Here is a 26,967-nt window from a genome sequence, read left to right on the forward strand (position 1 = left end):
ATGTGTGCAATCATGCCTTTTTTGTGTTTCCTGTAATTTCAAGTTATATCCTGTGAACTTGGTGGGCACAGGCTGAATATTGCCCCAAACTGAGCTATGTTTGGTGTGGGTCATCTTCTGTTCTTGGGCACGGCTGACAAAATGGGTTCTACCTTCAAGTGTCACTCTGCATGCAAGAGTGCCTACCCTCTGTCGCTTCTGACCAGAGATTTTTCTACCTTTGCAGCTTGTCAGAGACAACAGGCAATCTTTTTTCCTCCTGATTTGGATATCTGGCTAATGAACTGATCATCTTGGGCCACCTCTGTGTCAGAGGGCAGAACTTCACTGTGAATGGTCTGAGTCCACCTCTTCAGCCTGTGTGGTCCTTGAAGCAACTCCAACTCCATGGCTGGCGCTTTTGGACCCGGAGCAGATTGCAGAGCATGCAGGACCCACTCACCCCTGGAGGTTTAGCAACATCTACTGGCAAATCCTGCTGATGTCTGTGAGGATCTCCAGTGGTTTGCATCTTGGTGATGCCCCTTTTTAGACTGCACCTTCTCCGCTTGTCATCTTGGTTCCATATAGTACTGTCTATAGAGCAACCCATTGGTTGCGTGACAATTGGTTGCATGCAAGACAACCTCTTGGGCGCGTGACAATTGCTTTTCTGGTGTATGAGCAGATGCTTCCCAAGCATGGAGACAGCCATCCAGGATGCTAGTAAGATGTGCCCACATGGGCATTTCAGTAGCACAAGATCTTTGGTCACTACAGAAACAAACCTTCATCTCTAACTTGACAAACCACAGCACCGTGCAGGCTGCAGGCAAAGGTGTCATTAACATATCCAGGGACATGGCCTCCAGGTGACGACAGACAGCATTACCAGCGTGTGCAATAGCAACAAGCAATGTGCTGTGACATTCCCCCATCCCTGGCAGGAAGCTGCTGACCTACGGAGCTTTCCTATTAGATTAATTTATACACAGCTCACCTTCAGCAAGTGCTTTTAATTGACACCCTGACTGATCTGCCTCCCAGGGAAGATGAGCGCTGGCATCTCGTAGACTGGTTTCTTGGACTGGAGATATTTGGAAAGAAACACGTTTACTGCAGATGGCAGCGCAGAAAAGTCCAGCCTGCCGTCCTCTAAAAGGAAGGTGTCAAAGGCTGTGGCTGGAGCTGTTTCTGCTTCTGTACTTGGTCTGATTGCCTGAAAGTGGCCACCTTGGTCCTGTGACTGGGATTTCCACTGCCTGTTTCAAAGAGCTCTGTGGAATGCCGCCTCCCTTTGCTGCTGTCCCTGTGCAGATCTCTGTATCCAAGCTTGTCTGCAGCTGCTTATGGCATTCGCACAAGGCAGCTCTCACCATTAGGACATGCCTGCTCCTCTCTGCAAAGGAACTTTTCACTGCCAGCAGAAAGGGACAAGAAACATTTACCTGGCACAAAACATTTGACTTTCAGTTGGTGATCTTACATGTTACAGGTGAAAGACTTGAGTATCTGCTGCAGCTCAGTTAGGGTCTGTATGCAGCCTCGAATAGATGGAGCATTGATGTCTTTACATCCCTCCAACTGAGATCTCACAAATGGTGATGGTTGTTATCCTTCTGTCTCTGGTACAGACAGGAGGGAAGGGTCCCTCACCAAAATCCCCATCATGCTGGTGGTGTTTGTCTACTCATTGTGCTAATGGGCATGTCGACTATACACATACCTCCAACCTTGCCTACCATAACCAGCCTCTCTTTTTGCATACGCAGACTTCTGTTGAGTTCTCTTGAGTCCTCAGGGATTCATTCCACTCAATGAAAACACAAAAGATTTGTGTTACTACTACTGTAGTTTGAAGTGTTTCTCAATATTGTATCATCTCACATCAGGATATGGTTAAGTAAAAGATGGAAGCTGTATTTTGAGCTGGACTGTAATTTGCATGGTTGCACAAGGTACAGGAATCCACTGTGCAGCTTAGCACCTTCTCAAGCTGAGAAACTCTAAAGCAGAAAGGTTCCCTGAAAACCAAAAGCTTAAAAAATGCTGCTATTTTGCACCATTTAAATTCTTAGGTGATGTGAGCGTAGTGCGGTTAGGGTGACGCAGTTCTAGTGGGCAGGACTAGGAAAATGGTATCTTCTGTGATGGTAACTGAATTTTTTCTGATATTGCTTTCTATATTGATTGATGCTTACCTTTCTTCCTGGAATGCAGCATATATATTTTTTTTTTCATTCACGCTTGTGTGTATGTATACATGCAGACATAGACAAGTACATATGCATGTGTTTGTTACATGTACACACACACATGGCCTGGGGGACCTGCCTATGTCTGCAGAAATTCAATTTGAAATCTCAACTCTGCTTACATTAATTTTAACTTTCAATGCTGATTAATGGATGTTTCACACCAGAAGAATGATCTCAGCTCCAGCTCAAGGCATCCAGGACCCTCAGCACTGTCCTCTGAGCACTTGGCTTTTCATGTGTCTGTTCTGCTTGGAAAAAAAGAACCGAAAATCTCAAAGCTGAGAGAAATAAAGGTATCAGATCCTACTGCAGAGGGGGGCAAACAGCACCCCCAAAATGAAAAAACTTTGTCTACAACCAGAAGACTGCGTGGAGGCAGGTGAGCCACAGCTACATGCCGTTTCTTGAAAGACACCGGTCCAAACCCCCAAGGACTCAAGAAGCAGCAAGTACTCCCGGAAAGGGAAAGGCATTCAGGTATTTATTGGTTTTCAGAAATGTTTTTATTATTTGTTGGACTTTATGAGCATAAAGCAAAGGTGACTTTAAGAAGTTCCTCTGCAAAACCTTCATGTACGTTGATCCGTCACACAAGAGTTCCTAGGAGGGTGAAACTGGAAGAGTCCAGAGGTTTGAAAGCACTGTGGCTCAGGTGGAGCTGCTCGTAACATCCACAGCCTAAGAGTTAGATGGACCTGTTATAAAGGACCCTGTAAATAAAGATTTCTAAAATGAGTAACATTACTTTTAAAGAAAACCAGATGTATAACATTAGAAGAATATGCATTTTTAAAAAGCTTAATCTTTAAACCTCAAAAGCATACTCCCATGGGAGTCACTAAAGTGATTGCAATATAAAACCCCCAGATAAAATAATAAAAATGAAGAATTCCTGCAGGGAGGGATCCTGAGGTGCTTTGCAACTGTAAAGTGGTACAGAAAAGACTAATAATTATCAGTTTGCTGTGAACCTTGAAACCCCTGCAGTGAGGAATGGGGTAGGTTTCCCAGATGTACATGAATTACTGCTGGTTTGATATTTCCCTCCTCCTGGGTGTGCATAGTTTGATAATCTTCTACCAGCTTTTCCAGCAAATCCTTCCTCTGCTACATATGTAATTCAGTCTCTCCTGCTCCTCAGCTGAACCTGGTCCTACTTGCCTGCAAAATGACTAAGTCCTGCAGGTGGCTCAGAAGGCATTAGCTATGCTTCAAGGGTTTCTTTTTCAAAACTTTTGATTAAAATATATATAGTTTACCCAGATAAAATGATGGGGCAGTGGCATAAGGACCTGTAACAAACATGTTAGCAAATGCTAGGCAGGTGTTGTGGTCTACGTTACCTCCTTATAGAAGAATCAGAGTGAAGGTGACGGGTCATGTCTTTCTACCTCTGACTTCCACAGCCAGCTGTACTGTGGCATCTCTCCAGCTTCTGGCAAAACATCTCCCACCCAGACAATTGTGAATATGTTTCATGTGGTCAGAAAGTGCTGGAGAGACAGGCCAGAAATTCACCCTGTTATGCTAAACCCAACAAATAAGAAATTATCTGCATATAAATACAGTTTATGCTTTTCCACTTGAAAGGAAATCCCCTTATCAGCTCAGTCTCAGACGAAAACAACCAGGGACACCGTGAGCTGAGCCAAGTGCCCTTGCTGAGAGGAATCAGTGGCCTTCCCTGGCAACCGAATCCATGCCTCTGTGGCCCTTTGGGGAGGCAGTTTTACCATATTGTGTAAAATAAGTTGCCAGACAGAGCTGTTGAAGGGGAAAGTGGAGCGGGGAGATAGCACATGGCTGGTTTGCTCAGTCAGATACTGGGAACTGATGCAAAAGCAGGGAAGGAGATGTGAGGTTGGAACACATTTGTTGGGTCAAATGCCATTTTTTTTTTTCCTTTTTAAGTATACTGTAGGCCTGCTGCTACTGAAATCAATGAAAATGTTGCTATTAAATGTCAAGAATATAAGAATCATTGAAAACTTTTCCTCATTGCCTGAATCTTCAAATTGTAGTCCTTCCTCCATTCTCCCTTTCTATGTATTTTCATCTCAAAATGCACTAAGACTGATGATGTCCTTCTTATACAGGTGAACACTACGCAGGTATAGGTGGGATAAAGCACTTTATTTAAAAAAACAAAACAAAATCAAAACACCCCAAAGTTCCCTGCTGCAGTAACACAAGGCTGTCTTAAAAATGAAAAAAGCAACCCAAACCCAAACATAAAGACCTCCAAAACCAGTTTCAAGGATTAAAAGGATGGCATGAAGCCCTGGTTAAACCCAGTGCTCAGAAATTCAGCACGACCACATACAGAAGTAGCTCTCTGTGTGTTCATCAAGAAGCACAGCCACCCCTTTAAATCATCCTAGGTCACCTCCAGGAAAGACACATTTTTCCATGTTTTCTGATGGCAAGAAAGGTGGTTTTCACCCCGGAAGATCAATGATGTGGCTGATACAGATAGAATTCAGCAACACCCACCAGTGGTCTCTATGCATGTCTCATACAGGGCTTGAAATGTAAATTTTGTCTGCAGCCAGCGTGGTCTGACAGACTCAGTATAAGATCAGAAAGTGGGAGCTGCTCTCCTGGAGCTGTCCTGCACCACTAAGCCACCTCCTTCTCGCCAAGGCTGTGCTCTCTGAGGGCTGAGTAAGTGCAGGCAAAGAACAAGACTTACGCAGATTCCCACTGGCCCCATCAGGATGGTTTTTAAAAGCCACCATGGTGAGTTGCTCTGCCCCTCTGGGGTGACTCCCATGCTTCAGAGCGATGCCAAGGACCCTGCGCTGGGAGCCCAGCCCTGCACCGAGAGCTGCTGAGCAGGGAAAGAGCAGCAACTAAACAGGACTGGAAGGAAAAATGCGCTGATGGCATGTTCAAATTTCCCTTGAGCTGCTGCCTACAGTTGAGCTATAAGCAGCATCAATCGAGCACAAACGTGCCTTTCCCAAGCAAGGGGAGCTGGGTGCCAGCTCCCCATGGGACTCCAGTGGGAGCCACGGCCCAGCAGCATCACCCGCCCTGAGCACTGACCCGCCTCCAGGTAAGAACAAGGCTCGCACGGCATTTTCACCATCCCTGGTGCCTGCCAAATCCTCTGGGCTGGCAGAGCATCGCTCTCCCACCCCAATCCTTCCCCAACGACCGGAATTAATTTCCCCCAGTTGCAGGGGGGAAGCGTCCGACTGCATGAGCCCGAAGAAACAATTTTTATATCTGGTTTCTGCTGAAACAGAATTGTTTTCCTGATGGCATGAGGTCGGTGAAAGTTCTCCAGCTGTCGCAGAGGTTTTTTTCCACAAAAGTGGGGGTGTTAACCGTGGTGGTATGGCACAGCTCCAGCTCAGCGCCCACTGCTCGGCATTCCCCCTGCTCCGGCAGCCGGGCAGAGCATCCCGCACTGTTTGAACAGCTGCCCTTCCATTTGGGAGGGGGCTGCCCTTCAGTCCTGGGAGAAGAGCTCATCTTCGGGATAGTTTGCATAACAATTAGCATTTGTCAGCTGAGATACGCCTGGTGAAAGAACACTGTTTATATTTTTGGGGCTGGAATATTTCTTGAACCACAAAAGCTAAGCTGAGGTGGGGACCAAGCCTGAAGGTGGGCTGATTTCATACGGCAGGTTGAGGAGTTGCTTTTGCATTCAGCTCAGAGGTAGACAAGCAGAGCTGCCGTGCAAGGGGGGATTCTTTAGCTCATAGAGATTTAATTCAGTTGTTCCAATGAAATAAATACATCCGCCTTAAACAATTGAAAGAGGTATTTACTGCCTGTGGTTTAACAACTGTATTAAGTCAAAGGGACCAGTCGACTAGAGCCTTATAATTCTTTTCTAAAGAGAGGATGAGAGAAAAGAATGAGACAACAATGCAGTATTTATAATAAAGATGAAATGAGTGGAACTCAGTGGCGCCAGCAGCCCCGGAGCTCCTGCTGCTTGGGTTAATGCATTTTGCATTAGCACGTCTGGATATCTGGCACTGGAAGGTCCCGAAAATGCTTTTACAAAATAGTGGCATTCTTACGGCAGCAGCATTTCTTCCAAGCACCACCGCTGACTGGTGCAGCTGGGCTGGGCAGCCCCTGCAGCTGGGTGAATCACCAGGAAGGTTTCAGGTGACTTGAGACCTATTTTCCACTTGCCTTCTCACAGCCGGGCTGCTTTTTGCTCTGCTCACCTCTGCATGTTGACAAGTGATTGCACCAAAAGGGCTGATACTCTCACAAGGCACCTGCTCAAGTAGGGGGGGGTATGGGGGGGGGGGGGGGCTGGGGGCTTGGCCCACAAAAGCAGCATCCCTGCCTTCTCAGGTTGTACTGGGGGGCTACTGGGCAGCTAGACATCATGGTGAGCACGCAAACACAAAATTACAGCTGTAAGTAGTTTTGCTTTGCATTGGTTAAGTGAATAACATCTCCATTACAAGAACCCCTAGATCTGTATCCTATACTACTCCGTTACTCCAACAGTTAATCTTATATTTGCTTCGGAAGCAATACAAAATCCTCAAAGGAATTAATAGCCAGCAACTGCATGTCACTAGAACAATTTATTCTTCATTCTTTCCCCCAACAGACTGGACAGATACATGTCTCTCATTTCTTCCTGAAACCTGGATTTGAAAAACTTTGGGTTGCTGCATCTTCCCCTAACCTGGCAGAAGGGCAACATTAGCAGTAATGAGCAAAGCACAGCAGCACCCCAGGACAAACTCAGGGACAGGTGGAAAGACCACCTGGGTGTAGTGTCATCACAAGCAGATGGCAAGTGGTACCTCCTTTTTAATAACTATGATGATAGAAAGGGGAAATTCAACACCTCAGGGTTTTCTTTTGGTTTTGATATATACAAAAATTTCTTGTCCTAAGAAATAAGTGATACCAGAAACTATTTCAATAATTCTTAAAATATGGATCTTGGATTTTTGTTATTCCTTCTGCCTAAGCTTCTCTCACACAAGGTTATCTCTGCACAGAAGCAGCACATTGGTCTGGTGCTAGAGGCTGCCAAAAAGTGTGGGAACAAGTCAATGAGGAGCGAGACGGGGAAAACAAAATAAATTTATGAAGCAGTTTTCCTGATGCTCGAGTACAGCTAAGAACAGGAGTTCTTCCTTCCAAAAATAAAGTTAATCTCAGCCGCTGACCCCCAAGTGCTAGAGCAGCGGGACTGGGGTAGCAGCTACAAGCTCTGGCACCCCAATCCCAGCCCGTACTGAACCTCATTTTCATGGGCACATTACTTTTGGCTTGATTTTTCAGCAAACTCTTTTGTTCTCAGTAGGACATGTTGGCACTTCACTCTACAAAATCTACTCTTAGTATCTTGATTTCATATATGGAAAATACTTATTAGCCCCATAGGATGTGGGCAGGGTTGTTTAGTTATCATAGCACAGTGCCTAGAAGCCATTCAGTGGTGGTAAGCCCAAGCCAAGCTGTTTTTCTCTCCTCACCCGCTCACACACTGAGGGAGAATGAGCATGTTGACTTCACCCAAACTGGAAGGTGAAAAGACATCAACACCTGCCTATCTTTTAAGACAACCCTGATGAGACGTGTCTTGCAATGAGTTCCTTAAACAAAGACAGGCAGAAACCTTCTGAGAGAATGACAGCACCACGACAGAAGCCTGGAGATGATAAATTAGTGAAAGTGTCTTCAAATACCACAGGTGGCAATAGCTCAACACCTGGGATATCAAGCAAAAGGGTAAGTGTCCAAAGCGGGCAGAGATCCCAGGTTGTGACACCCCACATTTAGGCTGTTGAGGCTGGTCAGGATACAGCTTGGATCTGGAGGTGAGGTCTGGACTGAGGTTTTGACTTTACTTGCTGCTAGTCAGAAACGTTCCCCAAGGCAAATGTAACTGAGTAACCTCCTGGTCAGGTTTCCAGTTCGTCTTTGAGTCTTGATTGGTGTCTGGCAGGAATGTGAAGTATTTAGCAGCAGGGAGTGTCCTGCTTCCAGGAGGATGTGCCACTGGCCTCGCTCCACGGGTTCCCTGGGGACGGGCTGAGCTTTAACTAAAAGCTGCTCTAAATCCTGCAGACTATTTTAGAGGAAGTTTGGACACCCTGGGACTGCAGGAGGTGCACATCAGGGCAAAGTTCTCCACTTCTTCATACAGAAAAGCCAAAATGTTGGCTCTGAAATTGATGCTAAAGAAAGCAGCTCTCGGAGCCTGTTCTGGGGTCTCAGGAAGCAGGACAGCCCCTCGTGTTCCTGCCGTAACACAGCCTCGGCACAGCTTTCTAGTGGGATGCATTTCAATGGTGTTTTCCAGCATCAGTGCTTTTTTGCCATCTCCCCATCTCCTGCGTTACTACTTCTTTGCCTTCTTTCTAGTGCAACCACTGCCTCAGAGAGTCTGAGCTGGGATGGAGAAATGGCCATGGAGGCACACGGTCTGTGACAGGTTATTCTGATTGATGCCACTTGGTGCTGTCACACAGGGCTTTGAAAACAACGCGTCCCAGTGCAGCCACATTTATTTTGCTGACTGCTGTTCTCTGAAGCCTGGAACAGCTTAAGGCTTGGTACGTAGCCTCCTCCCCTTGGGACAGCGTATCCTGATATTGCTAAAAGGCCTTTTGACAACATGCATTATTATCCTTCCTGTGGGGGATGCTGGTGGCAAATGGTCAGTCACTGGTCCAGGCTGAGTAGATGTGGCAACAGGCTGTGCTGCGGAAGTTTTAGTTTCCCACCTTTGCTGTTCATGGTTACTGGGTGAGCTGGGGGCAGCTGGTTTCCCTTCCAGGCCGTACCAGGAGCAGCAACAACAGATCTGGGAGTGAAAGGTCTTGAGTGTCACTTGCTGTCCCCTCAGCTTGAAGAACAGTAACTCATTCCTTCAGTAAAAACACAATCCCAAATAGCCCCTTATGATTAAATTGGCCTCGAGATGGGACAGCAGGAAACCCAGTGGTGTGATGGATCTGTCACTGTCCCCAGAAGTGACCCATGTGGATCCCACCAGGGAATGGACATTGTGCAGGAAGGGAAATCTCTGACATGCAGCTCTCCCTGGAGGTTAGAGAATCGCCCAAGGAAGCGTTTTGAAGAAAGCCTAGAAGAGCAGGAGCAGTGGGAATGCTGCATGGGTGGGATGCTGGGGATGGGGCACAGGGAGTGAAAGGGAAAGGTGCAAGATGGCCTCGTGCAGACGTGTGCTCCTACAAAGGAGACCCAAAACGGGGCTCCTGCCTCCCCCTACTTGCTGCACAACACGACTGTAAGCAGCTGTACCCCAGGAGCAGGGCGCTGCCGTGCTCTCAGGGTGTTCCCAGCCAAGCGGCCACTTTGTGAAGCTTTGGCAAGCCAGCAGATCCTGTGTCCTGAATCCTGACTGGGGAGGCAGGGACTCTGTCCTTCAGAGTGCGCTGTACATGATGTGAACCGACCATCAGAGGACACACACAGTTGTGGGTAGGTGTCGGCTGCGAGGGCAGCCCCAACTTGGGGTTTCCCTGCTTTGGGATAGGTCACTGTGTTGCCTGATTTGTCTCTTTTTATGTTTTTGCACGTATTTTCATCACTATGTGCTTTGCTAATGCAGTCACGTGTAAAAAACAGGCAGGATATACTACATAAAAACAGGAAAGATCTTTAATCTTAGGGTCATGAGAATGGCACTTGCTCTAGCAAAGCTACTTGTCCAGTCGCTTTACTTCTAACATACTTTTTTTCAGTACTGACAGAGCTTCAAGCCTCTGGATTTCAGCAGTGTCTCCAGCTATGAAGTTTTAGGTGACTGATGGGTCAAAGTAGGTCTTAGGGGACTGCAGTGAACCAACAAATGATGCCATCACAGAAGAGCTTGGGATGTGCTCTTTCTCTCTTTCCATCCATTTCTCCTTTTCTCTTGAAATATGTTCAAGAGTCCCTTAATCAAATTGGTGTTTTTTGGTTCATTGCTCAATTTTGTTCAGCTAGTGAATATTAATTCCCCTATTGGGTGAAATAATTGGAATAATGCAAATAGATCCAAATAACAGCTGCAAACTAAATGATGCTTTAAGCACTTTATAATAAACAGAGCAAAATAAAATGAATACATTCATTTTAACACCTGAATTCATTGTATAAGCAGAATTAAGAGGCTGAAGACCAGAAGGAATGTTAAAAGTCACAATGATTCTAAATCTTGGGTCATGCAATTTGAACTTTGCTATTGGAAAACCGTTGCACACGTATGCTGTGCTTTAAAAATGACACTGACGACCCCGCAAGAACACTCAATGGATCAACTTCCCAAAATTGCATGGTAAAGTCTGTGATCAAAATATATCACTTCAGGGAGTGACTACAAGGCACAGACATCACTTACGGAAGTCTCCAAACCTCTTTAATGGTGCCTAGCCTTTACAAGTGCTTTTACTTCTAATTTACAGGATAGGATCACCCTTGCACAGGGTTGCTTACCCCACTTTGTCCGAGGACCAAGCCAGCTTGCATTTGACACGAACAGGGAATGGGTACGGGAGAGGAATAACATCTACACCCTGCTCTGCTGCCTGCTAACTGCCCGCTCTCACCAAACTCCAAGAATGCCACTTTGCAGTGTCAGACCACATGGAGCTTTTCTAAAGTTGCATTGCAGGTGAGGAGCAGAAACCCCTTGTTTCAGACTGCTGCATTATCAGAAAACTTCTAGAGTTTCTCAGGCATTCACCGCAGTCCCACAATCTGTCTGACCAAGGAAGAATGCCTCGCAAAGAGATCGGGTTTTATCCAGCGCCAGGTATGCTGATAACCCTCCTGAATCAGTCGCCAATCTCTGCCTGGTAAAAGCACTGCCCGTGGTATTTTTACGGAAGCTATTTTTAAACGACAGTGTGATATTTTGTTTTCTTTCACTCGTTTGTCAACTGGCTGTGCCACGCATCTGCTCTGACAAGAAACTTCCAGTTATTTTTCTCCAGCCCATTCCAGCTGGGATGGAGGCAGGGCTGGAGAAAGCACTGGCTGCAGGCAGGGTGAGCCCAGCAGGGAGCAGTGACCCTGCGAACCTCTGCCTGTCGGGGTCCCCCGTGTCAGGCTGTGGGAAAAGCCTTCCAAGTTTCTGCTGATTCTGGTGTTGATGCCGCTTTGGGCTGGTTTTCGCAATTCGGGTTGTGCTATGTTTAGTTGGGCTGCTGCTTGCATGAATGTTTGGATTTTGCTGGTTTCGGTTTTTTTTTTTCACCTGAATTGCATTAGATTTTCAAGGAATTACATTTTGAGATCTAGGTTCTGAACAGTCTCAAAGCATGAGCATCTAAAAATTGAAAATTAAACCCTGAAATGTCCAAAAGGTGTCATGTGTGGACAATTCACGTTTCATCTCATCAGTTTTCCCAAATGGAGATGTAACTGATTCCACCCCTTGATTCAAGTGCCTGGAAATTGTTGCATGTTCCATAATGGGCTTTACATTTTGTTTCTCTCAATAATGCATTACAGAGTGACACTGGTCACTTTCCATCCCCTGGGGGTTTCTTCTGGAGAAAGGGTATATAAAATGCCTGCTGGAATTTTGCTGATTCCCAAGCCCTCCACCCATAAGCACTGTTGGATCACAGTTGTCCCACAGTTTTATATCAGGATTGTCTAGCCCATCAAATCCAGACACAAATGGCTCACAGCAGATAAAACCCTACTGAGAAATATGGATTGTCTATGTGTGCGCAGTTATTGGATATAAAACATGCCTAATTAAATCCTGGGAAATTGCATCCTCTGGTTTTAAGTCCTCTGTCTGTACATGGGCCCAAGATTTCTGGTTTTACGCCTCTGAGTAATGTCAGGATTCATTCCAACACCTTCTCTTAGATATAGTATGTACAATACTGCCTCCCTGCAGGGCTAATCCCACAGACTACAAAATCACTGCTCAGGTAGCTCAAATACCTTTCCATCTCAGAAATGGTGCCAGACCCCGTCTCAGGCGAGGTGCCTGTCTCGGGGGTCAGTCCTAGGAGCAGAACTAGATCTTTACCAAAATTTTCTGCCCTGATCCAGCAGGTCCAGCAGCTGGAACAAGAGGGGGAATTGCATCCCTGCTTAGCCTGAGCTCTGCCAATTCCCACCAGTTATCGAGGCTGTTCTTTTAATCACAGAATCCAGTAGAACTGGATTGAAACCAACACACTTACTTTCCCATCAAGAATCTGACAGATATTCTAAAATCTCTTAAATTTTCTAGTTTCTAACCCAAAAGCCATTGGGAAGAACAGCTATAGTTTGATGGGGTAGATTTCAAAGACCCTAATAATTTCTTCTGCCTTTGGTTAAGATCCCTGAGGAAATAATAACAGAAGCAGTAAAAATACGTCCTTTATTCATCGTGGCTTTACGTCAGGAGATTACTGCTCTAATCATTAACTAGCCTGCTGCATTATCTATGAAAATTGCTCTGTAATATTTATGAAATGTGACCTTTGTTGATTCAATGTTACAAAGTGTTGGATTCATTCTGTTTGCAAGTGGAACAGATTTCCAAATCACTCTGCAATTAGTACAGTTTGATCTAACCAGCCTATCTCTGCATGGGGTAGCCTTCCACTGAAGCAGCAGGATCGCTGTCAGAAATGAAATGTATTTTCCATACCGCTGAAAGTAAGGCTGTAACACCTGCTTGCACTACATCATCTTTGGCAAAGGTAATTGCTGAATGAATATTCCCAGTAAGGGAAAACAGTAACCAGACTTAGAAAGCTTTTTTAATGAGAAATATTTCAATTAAAAAAAAAAGTACACGGCCAAAAATGTTTGCTATTTGTAATATTGTAAGGGGAAAGCAAAAGGCAATGGAACGATCTCAGGCCGAAATGGGCACTATTAGCCACTCTGCAATAGATACAGGTACAGCAAGTGACAACAGGAGGATTCATGAGCCCAGTGGAGTCGAGATGCTCTGGTGCACAATTCTCTATGTCACTCCCAAGGCCACCATCAGGAGGGGATGGTAAGTCCCTCCCCACCTAAAAACCACATCTCTGTGATCAACCTCATGCTACCATGAATTTCCAGTTCTCACAGCCATATAGGACGAGCTGTACCACTTCAGTGTATGTGGTATTTTGGAGGAGCAAAGTTTCATTGGAGCGACAAATGTGCCGGACGAGCATCACGCAGTGAAGCCATGTGGCACCACTCAGTGGCAGATCACTAGGACTGTGTAGTATCCCTAGAATTAATATCACATTTTTCCATTCCCTGAGCTCTACATGGTCAGTGTCAGCACTCCATTTTCATCACAGGGTAACTGACACTCAATCCAGCTGGGACTGCCTCACGTGACACACCACATCGTGACACACCACGTCGTGACACACCACGTCGTGAGCAAACTGAGCAGCTTCTTGCCCCTGTGTTTGATCCCTGAGCTTGTTCACTAGTGATGGACAAAATTAGCATTTGGTTTGATGAGCCAGGTTAAGCCCTGATGAAACCCCTGCATACACTCGTAAAAGATCCCAGCTTGGCCCCGTGTATATCTGGTTTTTTTCCCTCTAGCATGACATCCAACTGTGTTTTCCTTTGCAGGAAACAAACATCCTCTTGGATCAAGCAGGGACTGGAAAGCCACAGAGACACCACCCGCACGTTCTGCTCCCTGCGTGGGATGGAGAGGGAGGCTGGGGCCGAGCTGGGACTGGGCAGGCAGCAGGTCCTCATTCAGGACAAACTGGTGCAGCCACCCCACAGGCAGAACGGCTCTGCCAGGCCAAGGGTACTTCTCAGGAGGAAGGTATTCAGGTCCTCACCATGGTCCTGCCTTTCAAACTGCTATTTTAGCACTTTTTTCCCCCACATATGAAATGGAAACCGTACTAACCTACAGGACACGAGCAGTCTGATGTAATGGCAGCAGCACAGGCAGCAGAGAGAAAGTCCTGCCCATGCTCCGCTGCCAGAATCAGTCTTCCATGGTTTATGATTTTGTCCCCAAATTCAAAGCTGCTTGCAAGCCTGGCCAACAGTGCCTGATGAACCTCTCCTTTCCCTGTGACCTTGACGATGTGCTCGCAAACAAAGGAGCTGCTAAGGAAACGAATGCGGGCTGTGCCTGTGAATGACAAGGGTTTCTTGGCATCTGGCCGAAAATTGTGGCACTTTTTCCCAGAACTCGCCAGAATTGGGGAATCCTCCTTCCTCCATGTCACACACATGGGAAAGGTAAAAATACAGACGTTTGAGCAATTAAAGAGCAAAAGAGAAACTAAAGACATGTACAGGCTTTTGTGTTATGGGAATTGGGGAAAAAAGAGGCTCCATAAGCACTGTTACCATGAGCTGCAGCATTGCCTGCTAGCAGCGGTGGGGAGAGGGACCCTGTGACAGGCTCCACTCGCCACCAGCCCACCCCACCCTGCAGGTGTGTTTCTTTGGATGCCTTTTCCATTCCCCAAAATGTGGAAGGGATTATCTCACGTGCTGTGAACCAACTGGCAAGGAGGAGAATATTTGCAAGCAAACATGTGAAACCAGGAGGAAGAGGAAAGAGCAGCTGCTCTGGTGGGATGAGCTCAGCCCCTCCAGGTGTCCCAGGAACACAAACGCGCCCTGCCAGCCATGGCGAAAGCAGTGGGATGGGCAGTGACTGCTGCACTCAGAAGCAGGGCAGCAACAGCACGGGCATAGCTGCCCTCCAGCTTCTTGCTGAGGGTCAGTTACACACATTTATTGCAGTTGCAAGTGCCTGCACTGGTGCAGACTGGGTGAAGTCTTTGGAGGTCTGGTTATCCCACAGCTCTGAGGCAGGCACAGATCCATGGAAAAAGGAAGGCTGAAAGAGAAGAAGTGGTCTGGGCAAAAACATGTCTAGAAATCCCCTGGCTCTTGCTGGAAAGCCCTCCTCTCTCTAAAGGGCACTGCAGTGCTTGCTGACCACTTTCTCTTCCTCACCAATGTCAGCAACATTTTCAAATCCCTTCCTGCATTGCAATGTTTGCCACAGAAGTGTTTTGTTGACTAGGAGGTGTTTTGAACATCTGTGACAAGGAAGACGCATGGTAGGTGTGAGTGACAGTGGTGAGTTTGGTGCTCCCCATCAAGGCTGGTCGTTCCCATTCAGCTTCGGTCCTACCTGGGCTGGAACTGCTGAGCTGGGGAAATGGCAAGCAGGTGGAAGGCATGCTGTAATTCAGCAGCGCTCATTTTTGCAACCCTCGTTCCAGCTGTCAGAAGGCGGCAAAGTTCCTGTATGAAAATGTTTTCAGTTGAATATATCACAAAAGTAATAATAGATATTTCAAGATGTAAACAGTAGCTCTTTTCCTCCAGAAAATAAAAACAAAAATCACAATTACAGCCTTTGCGTGTCACGTAGCTGTTTACTAACATGTAACATAACTCTAGGGATCAAAAGTGGGGGAAAGAAATTAGATTAAAGGAAATGTGTTTTGTGGTTTTTTTAACCTAAAGTGTTCTCCATAAAACTATTATGCTGAGAGGATGACTAATGTAAGCAGTGCGTGTATTGAAGTGTGTCATGAACACTTTTTATGCTTTCTGAAAACACAAAGAGAAACCCCAGGAGAGAATTAATTTACAAATCTGATTAAGCATAGTGCCTAAGTGGCAAAAAGCATCATACAATAAATAGTAGACTCCACAGGTAAGCAAAGCTTTTAAAAAATAAACATACTCTACAAAGAGCCCAGATATGTGCATTTTGCATAATTTAATGTGTTTGACTAGATGTCAAAGGTACAGACAATGAAAGCAGAGGTCATGCAGAGGTATTACCTTTGACCTCTTCATTAAGCCATCATACTGCCTGTCAAGTGTAAAGCATCTATCTTAATTTGGGAAGCGAAGGCAAGCCTGTGAACAGAAGAATGAGTCATAAAATAGGGGGGTTCTACCTGATGTCAAGATAGACTTACAGTTTTGTCTTCAGCCAGTCACAGTGGAATGAGTTGGGGTGGACCAAGAACCTGCCATCTCCCGGGAATTTTCTCCCCCACCAGACACAACCGATTCCCCCACCGCTGACCCACACGGTAGGGCCAAAGCACCCCAGTGCCAACACTTTCCCCTTGGGTGCAAGATCTGCTGCTTTGCGCAAGGTCCTGCCCCAGCCTTCTTTGGGCACCGGTCCCAGCTACCCGAGTCTCGACAAAAGCCACCTTTGGTATGGGTTGTGTCAGCCTTCATTCTTTCCTATTTATAGAGTCGTTTCTGATAGCATTTCGGAAGTAAGCAATAGTGTTGCTCAGCATTCAGAGTTTACCTGTCTTCAGGGACTTTCTGAGTTCATGGGAGTCCGGATGTTAATTACAATCCCTTCCAGCTGTAGATCAGAGGTGCCTTCAAACTACAGATGGATGTTCATTAGAAGTTAACGCTTTAAGTCTCATCAGTGCACCTCTGAACATTACAGCTGTCTTTTTTATGTACAGGATTATACTTCCACTAATGTCACCCTCCGGGATAACTGCCAATATACATAACGCTTTTAAACAACCCTCATCATTTAATTCAAAAACGGAAAGGTGACAGGGTGACTTGGTATGACTTAGACATTCCCACGTGCACGAGTGAGTGGTGAAATGCCCTGTCCTAGTGCTGTCATGGCAGTCACCTGATATGGGTCTACCTTCCACCATCCTTAACACATCTGAATGGGAAGCAAAAGTGAAAATCATGCTTGTGTTACATTGCTCCCTGTGGGGAGAAGGAGAACCATTTTGTGGTGAAAGCCCTGAAATAGACTCGAGTTACTATAGGTATCTCATTACTGCTGGTAGTGAGATCTGGGATTTCTCTATGTCTCTACTTCCCTCTGGATAGGGAAGATTTAGTCATAACAATTTTCCATACCTTTGTCTGCTTTTTTCATGTTGACTGTAAGGTCTTCGCATTAAAAAAAAAAAAAAAGCTCTCTCCCTGTGTGTAGATCATCTAGACTAGTGGGGTCTCCTATAGATACCAAGAGCCCAGCAACAATGAAGAAGAGATGAAGAGCTGCCAGTGTCCTGACAAGTTAGAAAAAGGGGAATTCATTAAGTAATGCCCTGAAACTTCTTTTCTGTGGGCTGGTAAAACATACACTCACTTACACAATGCAGACATTGTCAGCAAAGCAGGAAGTTTGTGTCCTCAGCACTGAGTCTCTGTGCCGTAACTGCAGGGAGTCCCACACCTTGGACGTGGCTCAGGCAGAGAATCTGTGTCACACGAAAGGAGAGGAATAGAAACAGCATGAAACCATCAGCAACAAAGGAAGGCGAACAAAAACAGGACAGACAGGATCAGAGACACAGAGCCAAGTACAAGGCAAAAAACCAGACCTGTGGAAAGCTGGAAGGAAAACAAATAAACCAAGTCAAATTCTCCGTCCCGCCCCCCAGCTTCTTCCACCTCACTTGTACCTTGTTACTGAAATTTTCTCCCAGTGCTAAAATTGGTGCATCAACATGAAGGACGTGGCACCCCACATGACACTTGCATGGTAAACATCTGCCTGAGGATGAAGATTGCCCTTTGTAATTTCTGCATTTTGCAGACACCACACTTGGCAGACAACACATTTAGCAAACACGGTGCTGCGTACGTCCCACAAGGCTGGGTCCTAACCACTATGTGCTACAGCATCTTAGATTCTGGTCTCCAGACAGAGCAACCTGAGTGATTTTTTTTTTTTTTTTTTGTATGCAAGGCTGCTTTCAGCAAGCTGTGCCTTTTGACACCATTCCTTTTCCCCTCCAGACCATCACAGAAGTGTTTTGGGGTTCTTGAACAAAGATCTACCCTTTGCTGGAATTCAATGCCTCAAGCAAAGCACCAAAATCAACACTCAGCTTGAAGATTTAGCTGGGAAGTATTAATGGGAAGCACCACACACGATCATTGTCGGCTAGACCTACGCAGCCTCCCACACATGATCCATGAAAAAAGTATTCGCTAAATCAATATCATCCACACAGCGATAGCTAGAGTCTGCCAACACTTACATACTCATTAGCATGATTGATTTCCCATTATCTAATTAATTACTGTAGATTTCACATTTTTACTTTACCTCCTTTGCCATTTGTTCAAGAGCAGCAAATGGCCTGTCACCACAAGGTGACGGCACTGAATTTGTCTTTGTCCTGTACCTTGCATTTTCCCCCACATTGGTGCAAAACTCCAATAGGCACTAGCAAGGGAGGTCCAGGAGGTCTCTGGGTACTCCATCCCCTGCCCAAGGCTGAAGCCAACCCTCTTGCAGGTTTCTCGTGCTGGAGGTGCCAAAGGCTCCCCAGGTAACACAGCCCAGTCCTCACTGTCAGAATATCAGACGAGGTGATTGTCCCCCTGCACCTGGCACTGGTGAGGCCACACCTGGAATCCTGGGTTCAGTTTTGGGCCCCTCACTGCAAGAGGGACATTGAGGTGCCGGAGCGTGTCCAGAGATGGACAGCAGGGCTGGGGCAGGGGCTGGGGAACCAGGCTGATGGGGGGTGGCTGGGGGAACTGGGCGGGGGAGGGTGTTAGTCCGGAGAGGAGGAGACTTAAGGAGGACCTTATTGCTCTCTACAGCTACCTGGCAGAAGGCTGTAGGCAGGTGGGGGTCGGTCTCTTCTTTGAGATAACAAGCAATAGGACAAGAGCAAATGGCCTCAAATTGCGCCAGGGGAGGTTTAGATTGGATATTGGGACACATTTCTTTGCTGAAAGGGTGATCAAGCATTGGAACAGGCTGCCCAGGGAGGTGGTGGAGTCACCATCCCTGGAGGTGTTTAAAAAACACATAGATGTGGTGCTTAGGGACATGGTATAGCGGTGGGCTCGGCAGTCCTGCATTAACAGTTGGACCTGATGATCTCAAAGGTCTTTTCCAACCGAAATGATTCTATGGTTCTACGATTCTAACATTTTGCTGATATCTGTCCTCCCTGCTGCAATTAAAATGTGTTGCTTCTTCCTCTCTTGGATGCTGAAAGCCAACAATTTCCTGCTTGCACTAGCTTTTTTTTGCATAAGGAAGAGAGCTTGTTACAGTCATTCTGCCTGATTCTTCACTCGGTTTCCATACTTATACCAGTAAAAGGGAGTGGAAATTGTACTTGCTTTATGTGGAATAACAGACTGTGTAAGACAGTGTGAAATCAAGCCCATAATTTTTTATTCTAAACCATACGTTACATATACAGTTCCTCTAGAGTGCTCATTTAACATTCAGTTTCATTTCTCCATAGGAGTAATTAGCTTGCAATAAGGAAAATCATTTAATTAGGCCCACAACTGATTAGAGCCTGGTGCATAACCCATCAAAATAAAGAAGATACAAATTGATTTCAACATGTTTTGGGTCAGACCCAATCTTCTGAAGCAAATAGAGAGATAAGACAGCATCTGCTGGCTATTCACCTGCCAAGCCGTTGCGCTGATCTCTAATTTTAGGTCCTGCAGGCAACTGTCCAGGTTATTTACCTCCTGGGCTGTTTTGATCTTCTCTCAAACATGTGTATTGATGTACGAGCTCTCTTATCTCTGCCATGATAATACTGGCCCAACTATACTAGCAGTATGAGGTTCAGGATCAATACTGATTCCTTCCTCATTCAACTGAACAGCATTTTATTTACCTGATTACTAATATCTATTAGTGGCCTGAACTGGCAAATCTGGACTAAGCAGTCTAAAATGCGTGAGTTGGTCATGCTACAGAAATACAGAGTATTATCATTGCTGTACAATATGGGATGCACATATGATCTTCCCGTCACAGATTCACTTGGATCCATCACAGCTAACACAAGTAGAATCCTACGGCTGGTAGTAGATTTGCCTCAGACACATTAGGCATTAATTTTTCCCTACTGAAAACAGAACTCAACAATTTTCTTACATACTTACTGTAGGCCTATAAATGTGTTATAGATACCCATTTTGATAAACCAAAGTCTATTCTCCCTTATATGTACGCACATAGCTTGGCTTCTAGAGAATGGCTGTATGAAAAGACATCAGGAGTCCACCTCTAATTTCCATCTCATCTCAAAATCTGATTTACAAAATCAGCTTGCAAGTCAGTTGATTTGGATGTCTAAGCACCCAGGTGAGCAATCTTCCATGCTTAAATTTGTAAATATAACTTTCTCTTTCTTGGTTCCTCATCTGTAATAAATATTGTATAAATTAATGGCTGCTAACTACTCCATTGGCCTCTACCATTGGACGCATGAACTCATTCTTCCACATCTAGATGGATTTTCAGACCAAGGAGCAATACAAATTCCTTGGAGCTTCTTCCTATAAACTCAGCAGACACGATTCACAGATACAGAAGAAGGTAAGCTGGGTAAGAAAACGTTAATTTTTTATGTTCAGAGGACAGATGCCATTGAGACTGTGTTACCACTGACTGATTTTATTCATAAAGCCCCCAGCTGCCTCCCTGTCCTCTTAAAGTGGACATTCTATTTGCCAAAGGCAGACTGGTTTCAATTCCGTTTGCTAGCACGTGTGCACAGCCCTGCTTTGTTTCTCTCTCTGTCCTGGACTGCAATGGTGGTGCTAAGCATCAAAGCAGCTTAGAAGATGATCACAGCAAGATAGAATATGCTTTTAATGCTATATGATGTGCTTATAGCAAAGTTACCCAACAGGAAGACCTGACTGCAAATTTTATTGGACAAAGGAGAAATGTTTAATTTATCAGCTCATTCAAGCAGTGACCTCAGGCAGATGCCTATGCCCCACGAAAGCATGCTAACACAAAGTGGGTCTGAGTCATGGTTTCTTCAAAGCCTCTTTGCACTGCACTACTCTATGTATTTTGTGGAAGCTTAATGCAATACAAATGTACACAAGGTCCCTTTCCTACACCGAGGGAATGTAATGAGGCCATGACATGTCTCAGATTCAGATGAAAAATCTTATAATAAATCCTTCCTCTGCAGTGTATCATAATGACAAACATGCCAGACTGGGGACTGGGACACCTACTTATTCTCCCAGCTCTTCTCCTGCCTTTGCTAAGTGACACTGGTCAGTTGTTTCCCCTAAGTCTCGTTTCTTTTTTGTCTTCTAAAAATGAAAGCAGTGATACCATTGCCTTTTGTAAAGTGCTTTGAGCATGGCAGCATCAGAAAAGATTTTTTGGACGATGCTATCCAAAATTGCCAGGCATACGATAGGTGAAATAGAGTTGAGGCAGAGCAGGATGATGGAGAAAATCAGCGTCTCCCAAGCTTTTCAATCCATGCCTCACTTGAACCAGTTAAGAATAATTTCATGCCTGATCACAGAAATGGCTGCAGGGCCTGGCGGCAGGGTACTGCACGTCTTGCTGATCGGGCAGCGCTGGCGGAGAGGGACATTCAAGATCTCTGCAGCCAAACTCTCAAGGACGTTAAGATACAAATGTCGTCTTTCATAATACAGCAATTAACAAGAAATGAACGTTACAAGGGACTGGCATTCGGTTTGGAGTACTATTTTTTTTTCAGATTTGACTTTCAAGCAAGTCTGTTCCATAGCATTCCATAAACCCTCACTAAATCCCAAACAAAACCAGGAGAAATTCAATTGTTTGGGGAAAGCCAGTGATTGAAACAGTGCAGTAAACAACTGGTGTGCTAGTATCACATCGAAAGCCCACCAGCCCAAATGTGTGGGTGTCACTCAGGTCCATAGGACCCCACAGTATCTATACCGTTTCTTTGTTGTCATGGTCCTTGGACAAACTGCCCTCTGAGCCTACACTGAGGGGCATGACAGGTTGAGGACCAATCCAGAAGGCACACTGGATGAGGCTACATAGACCTGACTCCTCCACACTAGAGTCCCTCAACATTGTAGCAGCAACTACTTAACCCCAATACTCCATATACCTTCCTGTCACATAATCTCAGCCTCAAGCTCTGAAAGCAGCTCTCTGACAGGCTGCCACACGTCTTCAGGCCCTTGGAACTTAAAAAGCCCACCCCAGCTAAGAGCAAGCTACACATAAAATAAAGCGATGACAAAAAGCCACATGTACACCAGTAGCAGGCCAAAGGAGACACAGGGCCAAGCAGCTGCAGTGATATCTGCCATCTGAGATCAGGGATGGAGAATGGGTTTTGGTCCTACTTTATTTGGCAGGGCAGATAGAATCAGAGTGTCTGAAACTGGGCTTGGGCACTGACAAAATTGTTACTTCTGAAACTTCTTTCTGTTCAACTTTCAGGTGTTTTGGTTTCTACATCTAGGAAACAGAGTTAATTATCTGAATCACAGGTGAGATGAGAAATTAAATGGGATTTGAGATGTTGAGACAGAGCTGAAACTCGTCAGTGCCAGCTCTGAGTGCAGATCCCCTCCTATGTGGGAAGACAACTAACTCTTTGCTAATTACCCCAAGCCTTGCAACAACCAAGGAAACAGGGGGGTGGACTCCAAGGAACAGTGAAGAAGGTTATTTCTGGACATAGTGATAAGACACAGTAAGGAATTTTAAAAGATGGAAGAAAGAAACATGTAGTAGCTGCAATGAGCCAAATCTGAAAAGCATGAAAAGCATGGAAGGCCTAATTATTTCTTTAAGGCTGTATGTGGGGAATAGTGAATGAAGTTCCTTGAATTATGGATCCTCAACTTTAGAGCTCTGCCCTCACCACAGCTCAGGGCAGTCAGCAGTTCTGGTCTCACTGATCTCACATGCCATGTCATGCCACAGGACAGATTTTTGAAAAGAAAGGCGTTTTAACATTTAAAAACGTAAACACTACCAATCACAAAGTGCAGGCAGTGAAGAAACTGCAAACATTTCAGGTTTTGGGGTGTGGCTGCTGATGGTTCTCCCTTCTGCTTCTAAATATAAAGTTTTTCAAATTTTGCGATAAAGTGACAGCTACCCCTTATCATTGAAGGCCAGCTGTTTCTTTAGCACTCAGCTGCTCCTGCTGCTTGCTCATAGAAATAGAAAATAGCTATTTAGAGACACAAATCTGCAAAGCCTTTGAGCACATGTATATCTTAAAGCCTGTCCTTCAGTTCTCAAAGTAATTCGGTTGATCTTCTTTCACACCCATTTTATACCTCTGCACACACGCTGACACCACCAAAGCTAGTCCTCCTGGTTCACTACCATCAATAAACACAGATCCAGAATGATTCATTCTAGGTCTTTTAAAGTTTTTATTGTGCCTCCTGAGAAGGATTCAGTTGAATTCACTCTAGGAGAAATAATCTTGGTAAAACTACTTGGCACTCTCTAACACATCATTGCACACTGTACAGAAAGCTCCTTTGATGCCACTGCAGGTAAATGTGTGTCAGCACTTGTTTGGTGTGAGCCAACCCATATACCTACCTAAATGCATGTGGATTTACTCCAGATTTCATCTGCAGGGGCTCTGTGGGGTTGGGGGTGTGTGGTGTGTGGGGAGGTGCATGTGTTTACACACATGCTTATAGTTCAAGAAAATTATTAGTTTATGACTTCTGAGGCTGAAAGCCACCATGAACAGAATCAGATGGCTTTTTTGATTGCACTGGTCCCTGTTTTGCAGACCTTAACAGCGCTGCATGAAACCTACTCACGCACACAGTCCAGCTGGCTTCAGCGGCCCTTGTCTTCCCAAAGCATCCCTTCCATGCAAGGAAGCGTGGAAGCACAGGGCCCTGGAAAGTGACAATATCAATGTGAAAATGTGCTTGATCACCTTAAAACAACTGTCTTCAAAATACTTCTGTCCACATTTAAAAGCAGAAAGAGGAATCACATTGAGTCTGATGGCTTTTACCCCAGGAGTGGTTAGAGGTGCTGGGTTTGGGTCCCAAGGAGTGCAGGGGCGGGTGAGGGCAGCTTCAGCCCAGCAGTCAGATTGGACCCAGAGCCTAGGAGTGTCTGGTGAAGGCAGCACTTGGTGGGGTGCGCAGCACGGGCTACGCACCCTGACAAAGCACTGCCCCTGCACAGCGCTCTGCTTGTTTGGAATCATGTGTTTCTAGAGGCAAACAGTGTGTGTTCATGCTGTGGTGGGGAGGAGTGGAAAAACCTTCAGGCCTTCAGAGCCTCAGTAAATCCATACCTGAAGCCTGGCCTTTCATACAAGCATATCCCATTTTCACCCAGGTTCATTTATACACCTAGCACTCCATCTTCCTTTCTGGACACATGACTGATTCCACAGCGCATATACAAAATGATTTAAGATACATTTAAACATATATACAAAGAAATGTAGGTGCTCTGAAAAGCTGAGGTACTGCTAGATTGCTGTGGCTACAGTAGAGAGCAACGGTGACTTATCTGCACATCTCTGCATTTTTTTTACTATGTGCCCTATGCATGTGGTCAGGCAAAGGGAACCTTCTTTCCTGTGTGGACAACACAGACCTATGCATATATGGTTGGATGCTATTTCATAACAGAAAGTGATGTCAAAGTGTCTAAACCTACTTCCAGTTAAGTCAACAGCAAAACTGTCATAGATTTCAATGGGTTTACAGTGAAAGCTCTGTTGTCTCACCCACATGCAGCAGAATTTCAACAGTTCAAGCAGCAAGTGGAAAATGTTACAGTAATCTTTTCACTGTTGCAATCTATGCACCAAATTCTCTTCTGCCTTGCAATTCATGGAGTCAGACTTTTTCCAAACCAATATAAAATTCTCTTAAGTTACAATCACAATGCTCCTTCCTTCATAGCCTTGTATTTTGTCTTATCCCTGATGCCTGGACCAAATGGCAGTAAAATGTGATCTGTGTTTCAGCAATGTTCAAGAGCCAGATTACACTTGCGTATCTGAGGCAACAGAATACAGGCTAATAAATTATCAGGTGTGACGTATACGTAGTTTTACCGCAATCCTCTAAGAAGAGTAAAGCATAATCCTTATTTCAATCTGAACTGCCATTATTCTCTTTAAAGGAAACTGTAGCCGACATCTTTTGCCAAGGAACAAACACACAGGACAATATTCTGCAGCCCTCCTAAACACTGAACAGCTCTTACACAAATAGTTCAATTAAAATCAATGGAACCACTCGTGTGCTTAAGTGCTATTCTGCAGGACTGATTACAGGCTTCAGCATTTTTGGCCTGAAGATGTACCTACCAATGTGTGATCACAGCACAGCTTAAAATGTGCCTATTATAAAAGTACTTGCTCATGTTAAAACCAACCAGTTTTAGGCAACAGCTGTGCAGCAGCTATCTGAGATAAGGATGAGAAGTTAGCAGCACAAATAGGATGGTGTGGACAGGAAAGGTGCTGAGCTTCTTCCTGTTCAGCCTGTATGCCAGGAGGAGGCTATTCTGGTAGATGGCTTCTGTGTATCCAGATGACGAAAGGCAGCTGAATATGCTGGCAAGGGTTGGGAAGCTGGCAGTAACTCTGACTGCACTTCTGACAGCTTTCCACCGTTTCTTTTTTCAGCAGGTTTGACTATTGTTTAGAGTTTAGCAATTCTTTTAAATCTCTGCATGTTTTTACAGTACTGCCGTCTTCCTCTCCTGCCTGCACACTCGAAGGGGTCACGGATGTATGTGCCAGCCACATTTTTACAGCATCACTGGCATCCCATTTCTATTGCCTTTTTCATTCTGATTCATGTCTTGCCATACTTTCCACTATGATAGCAGTCGTCTTTCCCTTCAGTTGCAGCCATATGCCAGCATTCCTCTGCCTTACAGCCCTGATGGCAAGGAGAAACGCAACTGAAATCCGCTCGGAACGTGAGCTCGCTGCAGGAAACTCCTCACGCATGGGCGGTGCATGGCGACGCCCAAGGGCCCTTCATTTGGTGACACCTGGGGCGCAGGTGGCATGTTTTGCCCCCAACACCTGCCAGCCCCCCTGGCCAGCGCCACGGAGGCATCTCCTCAGCACCCGCTGCCCCGCTTACTCGCCTGCCTTGCAGCGGGACCTGGGGCTACCAGGGCTCCCCGCGGCCCGGAGCGAGCAGCGCGTCCCTGTTTACAGCCCAAGCACTAACTGTGCGAGACCCGCCCGACGCTGAGGGGACAGTGGGCGCTGCGGCGCGGGCCAGCGGCTGGCACGGCTCAAGGCCGCTTCCTCACCAGCGAGGGGGCGGCGGCGACGGCGGCGGAGCCCGGCCGGCACCCCCTCGGCCCGCCGCTGTTCGGTGAAGCAGGCCCGCGCCCCCCCGGCCGGCCCCACCGCCCCCGCGCACATGCGCAGCCGGGCCGGTAGGAGCGGGGCTCCGCCCGCCTTCAGCCCCGGCCGCGGGAGGGACCCTGGGAGGGAGGGAGGCACTGCCAGCGGCCCTGCCCGGCGCGGAGAGGCTGCGGGTCTGACCCGGGCCGGTACCGAAGGGCAACGGCAGCGCCCTGCGGCCGGGGGCACGCCAGGCCGGGCAGCGGCTCGGCGGGGCCCTGGGCGGGCGGCTCCTGCCGCGCCGAGGGGGCGCGGCTACGGCGGCACCGGGTCCCTTCAGAGCTCGGCGCTGCCCGGGCCCGGCTCCGGCCCTGCCGCCTGAGGGACTTCCAAGCCCCCGGTCATAAGGCACTTCGCTCAACCTACATTTGACACAAAGGCCCCCCGCCCCCGCCTCTTCCCCCCCCCCCCTTTTTTTTTTTTTTTCGGGCGTTTCTCCCTGTCCCGCGAGCGGCGCCGCTGGCGGCAGGTTCGCCGCTAACGTCAGCGACACCCCCGGCACCGGCCGCCGTGCCCCCCAGCCCTGCCCGCGTTCGGCGCACGGCGGCGTGTGAGCGCAGGGGCGGGGCCGCGGGGGCGGGGCAGCCCGAGGCCCCGCCCCTCGCCTGCCTCTTCCTCACGGC

The 26,967-nt window shown here is 46.5% G+C and overlaps 1 long non-coding RNA gene across 3 annotated transcripts; it reads right to left on the reverse strand.

The window, feature by feature from the left end:
* Nucleotides 1-2,320: 2,320 nt before the first annotated feature.
* Nucleotides 2,321-26,353, reverse strand: LOC119147457. 3 transcript variants are annotated; one of them, XR_005104046.1, is made up of 5 exons: nucleotides 23,767-26,353; nucleotides 17,306-17,413; nucleotides 15,328-15,440; nucleotides 3,581-3,730; nucleotides 2,321-2,947 (listed from the first exon to the last, which is right to left on the reverse strand). It is a non-coding gene; the product is annotated as an uncharacterized LOC119147457 (long non-coding RNA). The 3 variants fall into 3 exon arrangements; XR_005104047.1 differs by lacking the exons at nucleotides 2,321-2,947; nucleotides 3,581-3,730 and adding an exon at nucleotides 10,854-15,027; XR_005104045.1 differs by lacking the exons at nucleotides 2,321-2,947; nucleotides 3,581-3,730 and having other exon boundaries at nucleotides 10,854-15,440.
* Between the last annotated feature and the right edge of the window lie 614 nt (nucleotides 26,354-26,967).

Source organism: Falco rusticolus, chromosome 1 (assembly GCF_015220075.1).
Source record: "Falco rusticolus isolate bFalRus1 chromosome 1, bFalRus1.pri, whole genome shotgun sequence".
NCBI classification, from domain to species: Eukaryota; Metazoa; Chordata; class Aves; order Falconiformes; family Falconidae; genus Falco; species Falco rusticolus.